The 15,725-nt window shown below is 41.6% G+C and overlaps 1 protein-coding gene across 2 annotated transcripts in view; it reads right to left on the bottom strand.

Annotated features, from left to right (window-relative positions):
* LOC105842927 (uncharacterized) overlaps positions 1-15,725 on the bottom strand; it is a 239,466-nt gene that overhangs the window by 162,749 nt on the left and 60,992 nt on the right. The window contains exon 2 of one of the 2 annotated variants that reach the window (XM_062674425.1): positions 4,545-4,614. The exons of the other annotated variant lie outside the window; for it this stretch is intronic. The gene's annotated coding sequence lies outside the window, so the exon portion shown is untranslated. The remainder of the gene's footprint in view (positions 1-4,544; positions 4,615-15,725) is intronic. 2 annotated transcript variants of the gene reach the window in all.

Below are 15,725 nucleotides of genomic sequence, written 5' to 3'. Positions count from 1 at the left end.
TTAAGCGTTTGTACACGTCATTACGGATCCTCCCGATCCATTAACGGTGCTTTTAGGTACCTCAAGCACCGGTCACCTTCCTCGGGCGCGACGAGTAAATTGACCCATAGACACAGCCCTCTGAGTTTCTAGCCGGATCTTCTCAGTAGGTCGCGTTTCCGTTCCGGTGGTAGATTCTGCGTAGAGAACTGTTCTTGCTAGGGCCAGTGTTAGCAACAGTCCCGGTTTGAGCCCCGTGAGCTCACCTACAGGTCAAGGAGAAGCTGAAATAGCCTCTCAAGGCTCATCAGCATATGTAGAAAAAAAAGGGTGCGTGTACTTATGTACGCGTAAGAAGTTATACTTTATTTTTATTAAATTTGTGTACATGCGCGAAAGTTCACCTGCGGCTATATTCAGACTCGCCAAGTTACGTCGGTCGTATTGTAATGAGCGATTTAGCGGGCAACTTCATTTCTGTTAATTTTGTGTCACGGTGCGCGCGCATCGTAAAATTTCACTCTCATCAATTTTTCATAACGTGCCTAAAGAAGCATAACTTCAAAAATTCCTTTAAAGCTACGCGCGCGTCCTATTTCGTACATTGATCGTACTATATTAAGTTGTATTTTTTTAGAAAGTAAGGTTACCGGTGGCCTTGAGACCTTTCTAGTTTCACCAGGACAGGTGGGCGAGCAAAGTCTCAGCCAGGAGGGGTGGGATTCGTTAACAGCCACCCGAGCGCCTCCAAAGGAGACCTAACAGCTCAAGGACAGTTGCTTCACGAAAGCTATATTATGCTTATGCGCTATTCTGGTGTATATGGTATTACGTTGTGAAGTTTAATCAGTAAGTATATAATTTGTTGTACCATCAAAGTTATTACCATAGAATTGAGATATATGTCAATGCAAATTCGGAGCAATATTATTCGAACCATCGGTGTACGAAACAAGTTTGTTGCCCGCTTTCTCAAAATTAACAAATTTTAACATAAATCCCCTTCATCCACTCATGTCTTCAATTACTAATTATAAATTTCAAGACTTGGTATAAACATTTAATTTCATTCAGGCAACATAAAAAGTGTATTACCTACTCGTATATTGTCAAATCTAAATAAACAAGATTATCAAATGCAACAAAATAAACTATAAGCACTATTCTTAAACACATCAAATAAATTGCGCGCCATTAGCGCCTGCCATGTTTACGCCGCCATCTTGCGACGCCATCTTGAATAATTTATAGCAGCCATTTCGTCGACTTAGCGTGGTTTTGTATTACTTTCAACAAGCTTTATAAGGGATTGTTATTAATTATTTTAAGACGTAAGAGATGAAGAAATTTATATTTGAGGGATAATAATTCCTCTTAAACGCGTAGTTAATGTTTTATTTCGACTTTACATAGGAATCGGCATATTTGTTCAAGTCAGATTCTAAAGAGCGACTGAGTCAACGGCGCTTTAGCCTCTAGTTGGTTCACAAATAATTCCTGAAGTAAGTTTGTTTTGCGAAATAAATACTAGGCGAGTATGTAAATACTACTGATAGAAACACTACAAGCAATACTAGGTACACATCGTGGTTTATTTGCGAGATTAAATTAATTATTGATTTAATTTTAATTCCACTATACGAGAGGCCACAGTCAATCACTGATTGTCGCCACCGTTGAGACATGGCACGTTGGTACTTACCCGAATGGGCCTAAATAAGCACTTAACATCTGGAACAGCCAGCAGGGTGAGATTGAGATTTCGGCCTCGTGTCTCAAGGTCGGTGAAAAAATACAGGGTTTGAAGTCCATGGGCTCCACTAACCACTCGATGACAGATCAAAAGTCAACTCTTTTGTTCGTCTAAGATAACAATAAAACAACGCAAATTAACTCTTGGAACTTTTTTTATTTATTGCTTAGATAGGTGGACGAGCTCACAGCCCACTTGGTTATTAAGTGGTTACTGGAGCCCATAGACATCTACAACGTAAATGCGCCACCCACCTTGAGATATAAGTTTTAAGGTATAGTTACAACGGCTGCCCCACCCTTCAAACCGAATCACATTACTATTTCACGGCAGAAATAGGCAGGGTGCTAGTACCTACCCTTGCGGACTCACAAGAAGTCCTACCGCCAATAATCTAATTAAATTGATAGAGACATTCGCGAAATCGAAAAAAATAATAATTAAAATGTTCTATACGAAAAGGGTAGTTGATAAGATCTTTAATTTTGTCTGCAAACAGTACTTCGGGAGGGTAAAACTGTTGATCGTGTAGAGCGATGTGCGCTCTCGCGGGTGCAGTTCCGGCTTACCGCTATGTGTGGTACCACTTCCTGAGTCAGACTGAAATATGAATTAAACAAACAAGTGACGCCCTCTTAGTACTCAAAATCTTTTAAAGCGTCGTGGCCTAAAAGATAAAACCGTGCATGCCGATATCATTAAAATAAAGATACTTTTTTTTTATTCCCTCAGAAGGTAGACGAGCATACGGCCCGTCTGATGGTAAGTGATTACCCTCACTTATGGACGTCAGCAATAGCAGGTGTACAGCGAAGTCGCAGCCTACCTATACGTGCCACAGCGTCCAATATGAAGGAATATAATCTCGTAATGAAAATCCTATTGAGAAAAAACTATAGAGTAATTAGGGTATTTTATAAGCCCGCGAGGATATTTTCTCAAGGTTGTCTCAAGGTGTCTCAAGGTCGGTGAAAAAAAACACGTTTTGATGTCCATGGGCTCCACTAACCACTCCATGACAGATCGAACGTCAACTCTTTTGTTCGTCTAAGATAACAATAAAACAACGCAAATTAACTCTTGGAACTTTTTTTTATTAATTGCTTAGATGGGTGGACGAACTCACAGCCCACCTGGTATTAAGTGGTTACCGGATCCCATAGACATCTCCAACGTAAATGCCGCCACTCAACTTGAGATATAAGTTTTAAGGTCTCAGTATAGTTACAACGGCTGCCTCGCCCTTCAAGCCGAAACGCATTGCTGCTTCACGGCAGAAATAGGCACCTACCACCCCCAGTAAGGTCCTACCACCAGTAAACGATACAATCCTGTTTTTCTGATTCGATGTCGAGATAACTTGAGCACTCCAAATTGTGAATTATCACCAAAAGGGCTGGTGGTTTTCACACTGTTGTCACCCCGCTAGGACTGAGACCATACAATGAAACGCGTGACATTTCGTTAATGTCAACGAGATGTTTTACTACCCCCGCGTGTTTCAGATAAAATTACGCAAACGGAAATTTGTTTGAATGTAAAGTGTCCACGGTGCGTTTGGAGGGATCATTTCAGCCACGTACCATCGGGCTTTGGAACGAATTAGCCTCCCGGGGAGTTGTTAGTGATATGTCTTTCTTCTTACGAGGTTCGTGGAGGATGCTAGGCTATAGGCAGCGGCTTGGCTCTGCCTCTGACGCTGCTGACGTCCATGGGCGACGGTAACCATTCACCACGAGGTGCTCAGGTGCAAGCTCGTCTGCCTACAGGGATAATATAACAAAATGTATTTTTAAATCTGGAAGAGCCATATCGAGAAGTGAAAGGCTATTTAGTTTAAGCGGCATTTCGCTTTATACGCGACATTTATATTTGTAATCAAAGGTACGTTTTATTTGGTACTAACATCAACAGTTCGATGCTTTTAATTGAACTTCAATTAAGTTTACCCCATTCAAATGGCTGAATAAGTTTATTTACTATGTGAATTTTTCCAAATTTTAATCTCGCTTCACATTTTCATTTGGATATTGTTGATTGAGTAACGCTGTCTGGGGTAATGGGTTTTCAAATCACCCAAATAGAAAATTAAGAGGAAGAGAAAGAGAGAGAGAAAGAGAAAGAGAAAGAGAAAGAGAAAGAGAAAGAGAAAGAGAAAGAGAAAGAGAAAGAGAAAGAGAAAGAGAAAGAGAAAGAGAAAGAGAAAGAGAAAGAGAAAGAGAAAGAGAAAGAGAAAGAGAAAGAGAAAGATGTAAGAAGCGATAAATTTGTAAAATATCGCTTGAACCATTAAACCAGCCTTTCACCACACGACATAATAAACATAGTTCAAAACGTTATTTCAGAACCACGACCGTGCAATTATTGTACGGTAAATGCTAGCTAGCAAACCACAAAATAATCTCAAAGAACGCAGTTGCTCTCGTAGAAAGCAATACAATGTATTCGTAATAAATAGATAGATGATCTTATAGAAATCGGAAGAGACGGTTTTAAGTGATCTAAGTGATATTGACGATACATCTGATTGAGTTTATAGCTGAATAGTTCTCTTTTTATTCTAATAAAAATTGCAAATACATAAAAAAAATTCAGGTACTTAGATACGTTTGTATTTATGAATTACCTTTAGAGGTTGTAAGTAAATATTCGGTATAGCATAGGCAATGCCAATAATGTCTATGTATAATTTTTACTACAAATATTTCAAAACTCAAGTCAGTAATCAACGAACTTATTTATGTTAAGCTTTTGGTATATTGAGAATAAAAATAATTTTCTCAATAACTATGTCACTTCTAGTGATACTTACTTCTACGTTCATTAGCTCTTCTGCAGTTCCACTTACAGATTACGTGAGTTTTTATTCGACGCCACGTTACCTGTAAAAGAGAAAAGTACTATTACAATTAGTACTAGTGATGGGAGATTGTCGATAGAAATGCATCGAGGGACTAGAATAGGATTATTTAAAGCCTATCTATTTAGACGCCTACGTAGACACCATCGGAGCAGAGTTCATCCATATTATCTGGAACCAATGCATTCATCGACAGTGCTTTCCAAAGATCAAGATTTCCAAAGATTTTGAAGTCGTCGTGGCCTAAAGGATAAGACGTCCGGTGCATTCGTGTTGAAGCGATGCATCGGTGATCGAATCCCGCAGGCGGGTACCAATTTTTCTAATGAAATACGTACTCAACAAATGTTCACGACAGACTCCCACGGTGAAGGAATAACATCGTGTAATAAAAATCAAACCCGCAAAATTATAATTTGCGTAATTACTGGTGGTAGGACCTCTTGTGAGTCCGCGCGGGTGGGTGCCACCGCCCCGCCTGTTTCTGCCGTGAAGCAGTAATGCGTTTCGGTTTGAAGGGTGGGGCAGCCGTTGTAACTACGTTGAGACCTTGGAACTTATATCTCAAGGTGTGTGGCGCATTTACGTTGTAGATGTCTATGGGTTCCAGTAACCACTTAACACCAGGTGGACTGCGAGCTCGTCCACACATCTAGGCAATAAAAAATAAAAATAAAAAAAAAATATTTTTTGCCACGTGCCATCCGGCTAAGGAATGAGTTCCCCTTCACGGTGTTTCCCGAGCGCTATCACATGTCCTTCTTCAAACGAGGGTTGTGGAGGGTACTCAGTGGTACATAGCGTACGTCCATGCGTGACGGTAACTACTTACCATCCGGGGACTGCATGTTCGTCTGCCTACAAAAAGTAATAAAAAAAAGCTAGATACGAATTTCCGAAATGAAGATACCGACTCTGAAGCAAAAAAAAGAAGAGTCAATCTATCGTTGAACACGTGACTAGTAACACCAAGTGTCTCATGCTACGGGTGCCTCAAAAACCACGCTTCAAAATGACGTCGCAAATTTTTAAACTCTCAAACAATCTCCGAAAAATCTCCGAATTACGAACAAAAGCTATGGGAGTAAAATGCTCCCATGTTACGCCTCAAAGCATTTTGAGGCTCCACGTTTTGAGAGTCACGAAGCAGGGTCGTATTTGGATTCATTTCTGGAACGGTTTGATTTTGATTTAGAATACGCTGACCAGACAGTGGCTTCGCAGTCCTCACGAGATAGCAGAGTCTGCGAGAATGGTTCCTCACTATGGGATCAACACTTATTTTATTTTTTATTGCTTAGATGGATGGACGAGCTCACTGCCCACCTGATAAATGGTCACCGGAGCCCATAGACATCTACAATGTAAAGGCAGCCACCTACCATGAGATATGAGTTATAAGGTCTCAGTTTATACAGTATAACGGCTGCCCCTGCTTCAAACCGAAGCGCATTACTGCTTCACGGCAGAAATGGGCAGGGCGGTGGTACCTGCCCGTGCGGACTCACCAGAGGTCCTACCACCAGTGATCCTCCTAGAAGAATTTGTCGGCTGGTTACAGTGTTACCGTGGTTGCCCCCCCTATCTCGACGCTCTAGTGAATAGTTAACCTCAGCGGTCTAGTAAACTTAAACCACTTAAACCCGCGTCTTGCAACAGTGACAATTTCCTTCACCAAAGGGAGGGAGTGGTGCCACGTACTTCACGTGTCTCTACGGTAGATCCACCACCTCGGGTATCTCGTCGTAGATCTAGTCAGTAATACAAATTCAGCATTCACAATGAACCTTTACCCATACTTTTGTTCCTGGTGGTAGGATCTCTTGCGAGTCCGCGCGACTAGGTACCCTACGTGCCCTGCCTATTTCTGCCGTAAAGCAGTAATGCGTTTCGGTTTGAAGGGTAGGGCAGCCGTTGTAACTATACTTGAGACCTTAGAACTTATATCTCAAGGTGGGTGGCGCATTTACGTCGTAGATGTCTATAGGTTCCAGTAACCACTTCACACCAGGTGGGCTGTGAGCTCGTCGACCCATCTAAGCAATAAAAAAAAATACACAATCGAGCAATTTAAACCACTGTCTGAACAATATAAAAACAACCTTTCTTAACCGGCCGTTTAAGCTATACTTCCGTTCTCCCTAGATCCGGTCCTGTGTAACGGTAATTATCAGAACGGCAGCTTATCTAAGCTCGAAATTTTACTCTGGAAATTGTCGTCCCAAAATACGTCCCGGCCACTTTGTTATCGCGGGAACAACGCTACGTATCGCGATGTTGTTTGTGGAAACGCATGTGTGAAATTTGCGGGTAAGCGTATGTTGATTGTAGTTTTAGAAATTGCAAGCTTTTACTTGTCGGCTAACTTTTAAATACGCACTTATAACTTATTACCATATTTTTTTTCTTGCACTCGTAGGCAGACGGACATACAGCCCACCTGATGGTGAGTGGTTACCGACGCTCATGGATGTCAGGGGCAATGCCAGGGGCAGAGCCAAGCCGCTGCCTACCGCTAATACTCTCCACAAGCCTCGTTTGAAGAGGACATGTCATAGCGCTCGGGAAACACCGTGGAGGGGAGCTCATTCCAAAGCTGGATGGTACGTGGCAAAAAAGATCTCTGGAAACGCACTGTCGATGAACGCAGTGGCTCCAGGTAGTATGGATGAACTCTACTCCGGTGGCGGGCGGTGCGATAGTAAAAACGAGATGATGGAATCATCTCAAATAATTCTTCAGATGGCGATAACATTGTGTATTACGAATAGAATTGAATAATTACTGGTGGCGGTGTGCTGAGTCCGCATTAGGGATCAGTAATCTAGATCTAGTAGTCATCGTGGCCTAAAGGATAAGACGTCCGGTGTATTTGTATCTAGCGATGCACCGGTGTTCGAATCCCGCAGGCGGGTACCAATTTTTCTAATGAAATACGTACTTAACAAAATATGTTCACGCTTGACTTCTACGGTGAAGGAATAGCATCGTGTCATAAAATGTCCGCAAAATTAAAATTTGCGTAATTACTGGTAGTAGGACCTCTTGTGAGTCCGCACGGGTAGGTACTACCGCCCACCGTGAAACAGCAATGCGTTTCGGTTTGAAGGGTGGGGCAGCCGTTGTAACTATACTGAGATCTTAGAACTTAAATCTCAAAGCGGGAGGCGGCGTTTACGTTATAGATGTCAACGAGCTCCGGTAACCACTTAACAGCAGGTGGGCTGTGAGCTCGTCCACCCATATGCCATAAAAAATAAAAACTTATTCTGAAGAGGAGTAGCCATTCGATTCTATAATGTAGGGTAGGACTGTCACTGTATAACACACACAGTGAATTCGACTTTATGTATCAATGTATATGGCAGCATTTACTTTGTGCTATCTACCTCTGTTAACCACTTATGACCGGATAGTCTATGAACGTTTCCATGCCTAAGCTAAAAAATTGAATTCGTTAAAGGGTAGGTAATATATAGAGTACTCCTTTATCCCAATCTGGACAGCGTCCAAGTGTAAACAACCTGGGAGATGATTTAGTATAAGCGGAAATTTAATTTGGATTACGTCCAGTTTGCCTTATTGAAACAGATATGGAAACAAACACCGGAGGCAGGACTAAATGCTGAATTCACTGAACCCAAATGTATTATGGGTATTTATCTTAGACGTAGAATAGCTTTGGGTCAAGATATCACAGATTAGCCTTTTTTTTTTTTTTTTTTGGTCAGGAGGAAATCGCCGGACTTCCGCCCTCCCCTGGGGATGGAAGGCGGGGCATGTCGGAGTCGAACTGACTAAAACCTCCTGTCGCTCAACAACCCGCGTCCGAACCTCGCATGGGACAGAACCCATGCAAAGGCAAAGGGGGGAAAGTGAAGCGTTTAGTGCGGAGCACATCTCTCCCATCACCCTCCCCCTCGGGACGCCGGACCGGCGGTCGTCGGCGCCACGACCACCAGCCCTCTCGGTACAGATTAGCCTAGAAAGTATTGTATTTTTTGTTGGTATAACTGAGCACACGGGCTTATAATTCATCCTTCATCTATATAGGTTTTTTTTTATTGCTTAGGTTGGTGGACGAGCTCACAGCCCACCTGGTGTTAAGTGGTTACTGGAGCCCATAGTGTAACGGACGGTTTCTTATTTAGATATTTATATTTTCTTTGGATTTGTTAGGAGGAAGATTTTTACAATAAAATAAAAAATAAAATTATGATGCAACTTTCATGGCTGACAGTTTATTCCTACTGACATTAGAAACAAAATTTAAAAATTATAAAAATATAAATGACAGCTTTGCAACTAAACTTTTTACTGCGGTTCCGAACATGTCCCCGGATGTTGAAAGGTTTCCTTTCAACCCAAAACTAATCCGCAATCAGGGGACAAATCTTATTAAACGACCTCTTGATGACTTCGCTTGAAGTACGAATGTCTGCGACCCGGTTGACTCCGTCGGACCCTGGATAGACAGCTACTATGCGGCCCAGTCTCCATTTAAGTGGCGGAAGATTGTCTTCCTTCACCACAATCAGGCTGTGAAACTTCAGCGATGACTGATTGGTGCGCCATTTTGTTCTTTGCTGCAGCTCACTAATGTATTCCTTTGACTATCTGGCCCAAAAATGTTGTCGCATAAGCTCTAACCGCTGGAACCTGGTGAGATGGCTTAGTCGGCAGTCCTTGTACTCAGCAGCAGGCATTGCAGTAAGGGGTTGGCCAATGAGAAAATGCCCAGGATAAGCGGCATCATGTCATCGGGATCGCTTGATAGTGGAGTCAGCGGCCGAGAATTCAATATTGCTTCGATTTGCGTTAGGACAGTGATCAATTCCTCATAAGTTAAATTACAATTTCCCAATACTCTGTGCATATGGAATTTAATAGATTTAACCCCCGTCTCCCAAAGACCCCCAAAATGAGGAGAGTATGGTGGACACAGGTGGAAGTTAATATCTTCTTCGATCAAAGCATCAGACAAAGAATTGCAATTGGATTTTAAGAATGTACCGATTTATACGCACCGACGAATGACGTACCATTGTCCGAATATATATGAGTAGGCTTAACTCTCCGCGATACAAACCGGCGTAGCGCAGAGAGAAAACTATTGCTGGTTAAATCACCTACTAATTCTATATGGATCGCCTTTGTTTTGAAACATACAAAAATCGCGATGGAGACCTTAACGATTCTACAACCTTGACCAAGGCGGTTAACGGACGAGATGGGTCCAGCATAGTCGATGCCTACACACTCGAACAGGCGATCAGGAGTGAAGCGGTACACAGGTAAATTTCCCTTAAGAGGAGAAACTGTTTGTGCTCGCATGCGAGTACATCTTATACAATTATGGTAAGTGGCCTTGGGCAAATTGCGACAGCCAATAGGCCAGTAGACTTCTCTTATAGAAGCTAATAATAGTTGGGGTTCAGCGTGCATAAGCTTAATATGTTCAGCCTTGAATACGAGTTTTGTGAGAATGTGAGTGGACTGTAGGATTATAGGATATTTTTTCTCATACGAAAACTCCGACGCGTTTCCAAACCTGCCACCAACACGCATAATTTGAGCGTCATCAAGAAAGACATTGAACTTGTTGAGGGGACTTTTAGGAGATAACGAATGTCCCTGAGTTAGGAGCTTGTATTCGACGAACGACTCAGACTGAGCTTTCCTAATAATCAAGTTCAAAGCGTTCTGTAGCTCTTTAGAGCTTAAATGGCTGGTTTGTGGATATAGCTTTTTGCATAAATTTATGAATCTCAATGCATAGGCTACAGTACGTTTTAGTCCAGATAGGTTTGAGAATCGGCCGAAATCAATAGCCTTCTCATAGAGGCGCACTCCTACCAGAGCCCCGCAGAACTCCAACCGAGGAATCGTCGTTGGCTTTAATGGAGCCACTTTACTCTTGGCCATAAGTAACGAGACCTTGATTCGTCCATACACGTTCGCGCTTCGCGCGTAAAGGCAAGCACCATAGGAGCTTTGCGACGCATCTGTAAAAACGTGGAGATCCACGTAAGTATAAGCCTCGCAAACAATAAGGCGAGGGATGCGCAAATTATTTAAAAGCGGAAGGCTTTTAATTATATTATCCCAAATTTTTACTATTTCAAATGGGAGCTCTTCATCCCATGATAACTTATGAACCCATAGCTGCTGCAATAGTATTTTAATAGGAACGATGCAGGGAGAAACTAACCCCATGGGATCAAAAATACGTGCAGTGACAGAAAGCATAGAGCGTTTCGTAGAAGGCGAGCCTTCACACGAATCGACAGAGAAAGAAAGCTCATCTGTGGCTGTCTGCCAATTGAGGCCTAATGTCTTACACGATTCAAGGGATCCAATATTTGAACTGAGGGATGAACTATCGTTGCACGGATCACCGGTAAGACAGAGTAGAGGATCGTTGGACTTCCACTTGCGCAGAGGCATCCTGGCGGAGGCGAGCTCTGCGGCGGCAACTTTCTTCTTAATGTCCAACGCCTCCTGAAATGAGTCCCCGTGAGGAGATCATTCACGTAGAAGTCGTGAATGATGATCTCTGAGATCTTCTTGTCACTGCATTTAAGGCCGATCTGCTTATTGTGGCCAGGTAACTAGAGCTGTCCGTCACTTAAGCAGTCCGCAGATTGTTTTAAGGGTACACGCACACAAAAACGACCATCAGCTAGACGTTTCCTATTTTTAACGAAATGTTCTTCACATTTTCGTTCCTCCTCGGAGTATGATGACTTAAGGCCAACTTCCTTCGGCTGCCAGAACCGCGACAGCAAGTTCTGAGTGTCATCAACGCCGAGATCAAGATCTTGAGAAATGTCTGTAAGTTTTGTAAAGTTGCACATTAGGGGAGCATATTCATGACCATCACTTAGATTCCCGGAAACCACCAACCAGCCAAGTCGAGTTTCCCAGAGGATCGAGATGTTATCTCCCAGATTGATCTTTCGCGTCCCGAGCAGATCCCAAAAGATATTAGATCCAATTATCATGTCAATTTCTGACGCCTTATAAAATTGGGGATCGGCTAAAATAATATTAGCGGGAATATTTAAATGCGAAACATCAAATGAATGGCAAGGCACGTCGTCAGTTATGGACGGCAATACATAACAAAGAAGAATATTTTGGAATAATTTTCAGTGCGTGAACTGAAAGAAACATAACACATTTTTGAAGTGTTAGTTCTAGTCTTATCGATGCCGAAAATAGGTTTATCTATATCAATATACTTGGCATTCAATAAGCGACCCGTTTTCTCACTAATTATGCAAGACGAACTCGCACAATCCAGAAGAGCACGTATGATGTGCTCGTGACCATTACTATCGACAACTTTAACGAGAGCCGTCGCAAACATACCATCTTTACTAATCTCTGAAGGTGCGGCGGCAGAATACGTGGCTAACGTTAGGCCGTGGTTACCAGGAGGTTCAGGCTGGATGGCGGAGGCGATTGCCGTAGTGTCACGCTTAGGAGCGGGGTGATTAATTCTCTGTTTATTATTAGAATAGGTGTGCAGCAGCGTATTATGCCTACGCTTACATAAAGTACAACCACCTTTTCTGCAGCGATTCGAATAATGACCACTACGAAAGCAGTTGTAACACACCTTGAGCTGAGGAATTAATTCCCATCTCTGCTCACTATTAAGGCTCAAAAATTTATCGCAATTATAAAAATAATGCTCACCCTTACAGTGTGGGCACGATGTTGTACCGGAACCAGAAAAAATACTAGCGCCGCCACTCGACGAGGGCTGCGTTCCGGAGACAGAAACTAATGTTTTAATTTTCTGACCTTTAGGCGACTATGGTGGCTGAACTTGTGTGTGAGGAAGATTAGAGCGAGTAAATTCCATCGTTTCTAATAGATCGGCCCGGTTACGAATGAAATCGAGAAATATGGACAAAGAAATGGGCTTTTCTTTATCAAGACGACCTTTGCACTCTTCCCATTCACGCAGCGTCTTCTGTTCGATTTTACGACTCATCATGTGGATGAGAAGAGTGTCCCAATGATCAGTCGGTTCACCCAGCGACTCTAAAGCTCTCAGGCTTTTATTCAGCTGATCTATGAAACGTCTTAAATTAAACGAAGATTCACTCTTTATTGCGTCTATATTAAATAAATTATTAACGTGTGTTTGAATTAATAGGCGCTTATTATCGTACCTCTCACATAACAGCTTCCACGCCACAGAATAGTTGCTGGCAGAGAACTGAATCTCCTGAAGCAGTACAGCAGCAGAGCCTTCTAGCGAGGCCCTGAGGTAGTGAAATTTATTAATTTCTCCTATCGCCTCGTTCGAATGTATAAGACTACTGAAGGTGTCATGGAATTCCAGCCAGTTGCTATATGAACCATTAAATTTGGGTAGACTAATGGTAGGCAATTTAACCAGGCTATGATTACTCACATGAGAGCAACCCTCAAAACTATGCACTTGGGTTTGTAACAATTTAGAATTACGAGAAAGAATCTCCTGAGCCTGTGAAAGGGATTTGTAATAAATTGATTCAAAATCTTCTCTCTCTGTGCTTTGCGAGCTGAAATCGTCAGCGAGGCATTCTATTTTAGTTTGTACTACGTCATATTGTTCAAATAATAATTCGATCTTACCGATTCTTAATTGCAATTCATTGACTTGTTGCTGATTCAACGTACCGCTCAATTCCTCGATGTACTTTCTGAATGTAGTCAATCGGCCTTTTAGACTAGCTCATTTTTTAACTAACTCCTTTTCTTCTTTCTCACTCATTTTGGAAGTATTTGGGCAGAAGCGGGCTAGTTAATCTGGCATTGATAGAAGTTACAATTGAAATAATGAACTATAATGACAACTAAAATGAACTATACAGTCACACTATTATGTACGCACCTATAATTAATAAATAAGTAATAATTTTAGAAGTGTGACTATTACCAAAAAAATGCCAACAAAAACACATTAAACAAACCACATAGTTAACCCAGCTTGTAATATGATAAATATAAATAATCTAAACAAAAAACAGAGTAATGGGTTACACATCACTAATATGTCCTGAATATCAAACTTTGATCACTTCCCTTATTTCCTGGGTATCCGGCTCGAAGGACCATGTAACGGACGGTTTCTTATTTAGATATTTATATTTTCTTTGGATTTGTTAGGAGGAAGATTTTTACAATAAAATAAAATAAAATTATGATGCAACTTTCATGGCTGACAGTTTATTCCTACTGACATTAGAAACAAAATTTAAAAATTATAAAAATATAAATGACAGCTTTGCAACTAAACTTTTTACTGCGGTTCCGAACACATAGACATCTACAACGTAAATGCGCCACACACCTCGAGATATAAGTTCTAAGGTCTCAGTATAGTAACAACGGCTACCCCACCCTTCGAACCGAAACGCATGACTGCTTCACGGCGGAAATAGGTGGGGTGGTGGTACCTACCCGTGCGGACTCCCAAGAGGTCCTACCATCAGTGAAAAGGTATATATAATATGTAAGGTATATATAAAAATGAATTGCTGTTCGTTAGTCTCGCTAAAACTCGAGAACGGCTGGACCGATTTGGCTAATTTTGGTCTTGAATTATTTGTGAAAGTCCAGAGAAGGTTTAAAAGGTATATAAATATGAAAATCTCAAAAATAAACAAAAATAACTTTTTTTTTCCTTTGAAGTGTCCCCCGTCGGACGTATTCCTTTTGTTTGTTTTGAATTTATTTTATACAAAAGTTTAGGTCTTTTATTTATCGATTGAGGCACTACGAAGTCTGCCGGGTCAGCTAGTTTGGTATAAAATTGAGGGCTGCCCTTGTTGCATAAGGACGAAATCTCATTCACTATGTAATAAAACTAGTATCCGGCCCTTCAAACCCAAAATCATAATTGCTTCACGAGAAAAATTGTTAGACGAGCTCACGGCCCACCCGGTGTTAAGTGGTTACCGATTAACGTAAATACCGCCACCAATCTTGAGACATGAGTTCGAAGTTACAGTTTTTTATTACAACGGCTGCACTAACCTTTAGACCGAAACACATTACTGCTTAACAGAAGATATAGACAGTTTAATGGTACCTGCCCGTGCGGACTCACAAGATACCCTACCCAACATTATCCATGATGGTTTGGACTTAATATAATCATACCGAATTAGTGCAATAAGGAGAATGGCTATGCGTGAAGCAGAGTTCATCCATATTATCTGGAACCGCTGCGTTCATCGACAGTACGTTTCCAAATATCTTTTTTGCCACGTACCATCCGGCTATGTAATGAACTCCCCTCCACGGTGTTTCCCGAGCGCTATGACATTTCCTCTTCAAACGAGGCTTGCGGAGAGTACTTAATGGTAGGCAGCAGCTTGGCTTTGCCCCTGGCATTGCTGACGTCCATGAGCGACGGTGACCACTTACCATCAGGCGGGTCGTATGCTCGTCTGCCTACAAGGTAAAAAAAAAAGAAAAAAATATATCAAAATGGCCGAAACGCGTTTACAAAATGGCGTCGCACTTAACTGACATTGACATAATGCTTAGTAAGATTTTCACAGTCCGCAAACATAAATGTAGAAACACTTAACGAATTAATAACGTGATCATTTAACTTTCGTTTGATTAATTGGTTTTGTTGTGAATTTTGCGTACGCGTAATGACGCGCCATAAAACATGATATACATATATGCAATATCAATGATAACTCATTGGAGTAACCTTTTTGTTTTTATTTATTTTAAATGGTTCTAAAAATATCTAACTTCTTCTTCTCCTTTTTGGTGTCGACCTTATCCCACTAGGTGGGGTAGGCACAGCGAATTTTTCTGTTCCATTCTTCTCTATCAGCCGTCATCTTAACCCTCACTCCTCTCTCTATCATATCGTCATTCACACACTCCATCCATGTCTGTTTCGGTCGACCTCTACCTTGCACTACCATTTCCATACATCTTCTAGTCACATGTATCTTCTCTCACATGTCCATACCACGCTCTTCGTATGTAAGAGAAGAGTAGAGTACAAATATTTGGTCTTAATTATTCTTCTCAGAAGAATGGTTACTTGAATAAAAAAAAATTCTCCTACCTACGCCGAAAGTTCGGTTTTCGTCCCGCTGTACA

The sequence above is a fragment of the Bombyx mori genome, chromosome 20 (assembly GCF_030269925.1).
Source record: "Bombyx mori chromosome 20, ASM3026992v2".
Lineage (NCBI taxonomy): Eukaryota > Metazoa > Arthropoda > Insecta > Lepidoptera > Bombycidae > Bombyx > Bombyx mori.
The sequence above is the reverse complement of the archived record's forward strand: the minus strand, read 5'-3'. Positions and strand labels throughout refer to the sequence as shown.